Genomic DNA, 1,151 nt, shown 5'->3' on the forward strand with positions numbered 1-1,151 from the left:
CTTAACCTCACCCTTTTTCCATTGTAAACGCAGACATTTTTAAAATTTCATATTGACTGAAAGGTCATCTTAAAGAACAACTGATTTTCAAAGTTCCATGCTTTCTTAAATTTGTTTTATCAAGAAATGAAAGGAAAATATTTAGATATCAAAATACTAATTATTAAGGCCAGATGTTCAAGATGATCTCAACCATTTGAAACCGATAGGCTGTTCCTACTATATGGTCAAGTTATATGTCAGTTTTTCTCAACGATGACCAAATCTTTGTAGAGGCAAAGCTTTTAAACAATAAAAAAATTTCAAACAATGAGCTATACCTGCTAAACATAGTAAGAAGATATGAAGACTATCAGCTGTGTGTCTCCAAATTTCCCCAATCTACCATGCACACATTTCACTTTAATTCTTTAAAAATGAGTTTGGAACTGATACAGCCAAATAATCCCTTTTATTGAATACAGTGTTTCAAAGCTATGCTTGCTGATTATAATGCGGATTAGATTTTTTTATGCTTGTATTGGCATATCAAATTAGCATTCTTATCATCTTTTAAAAGGATGTGTATTGACCTTTCCTAGCAAGGACACAATACCTGACAACACCATTTAAAGGAGAAGTTTAATTTTGCTCAGTTTCCAAGGATTCAGTCCACGGCTAGCTGGCTCCAAGGCAGAAGAAACATCATTGCAGACACTTGAGAGAGGGAAGCCACTCACTTCATGGTGGTGGTGAAGTAGAGCAGAGGAGAAATGCCAGAGAGGAATGCAGCAGGCACCGCAGAGAGAACCCAAGCTCACACCCCACGATCCACCCCGCTTCACTAGACCTGTGAGTCTTTCTCCATCCAGTCAAATCATGATTAAAAGTCGCAGATGGACTTCTTGGTTCTGGAATCAGTAAGAATGCTGCATTATCTAACTGACCTAAAGTGTTAAGACTTTTCACATTTTTTTGAGTGCTCTGTGCAATTATGGGATGTGTTCCACTTTATTTGGGAATTCTTCTACTGCTTTGCTGACTTCTTTCTTTCCCTAATTTGAAACAGAAAGACCTTTCCAGTGAATCCCATGAGTATAAAATGTGGTAAGGAGTGGGAAAAAAAAAAAACACCCTTGAAAACACCATAGTCACAAAGCCTCATTATGCCA

The 1,151-nt window shown here is 37.1% G+C and overlaps 1 protein-coding gene across 2 annotated transcripts in view; it reads right to left on the minus strand.

Moving 5' to 3' along the window:
* Positions 1-635: 635 nt before the first annotated feature.
* The window catches only part of Kif2b (kinesin family member 2B), a 6,140-nt gene continuing 5,624 nt past the window's right edge, over positions 636-1,151 (minus strand). The window contains exon 2 of one of the 2 annotated variants that reach the window (XM_010620198.1): positions 636-890. The gene's annotated coding sequence lies outside the window, so the exon portion shown is untranslated. Of the gene's footprint in view, positions 891-1,018; positions 1,035-1,151 lie in introns of those variants that run through there. The other variant, XM_010620199.2, reaches the window with a different exon arrangement.

This window comes from Fukomys damarensis, unplaced genomic scaffold (assembly GCF_012274545.1).
Source record: "Fukomys damarensis isolate Sample0158 unplaced genomic scaffold, DMR_v1.0_HiC HiC_scaffold_13, whole genome shotgun sequence".
NCBI classification, from domain to species: Eukaryota; Metazoa; Chordata; class Mammalia; order Rodentia; family Bathyergidae; genus Fukomys; species Fukomys damarensis.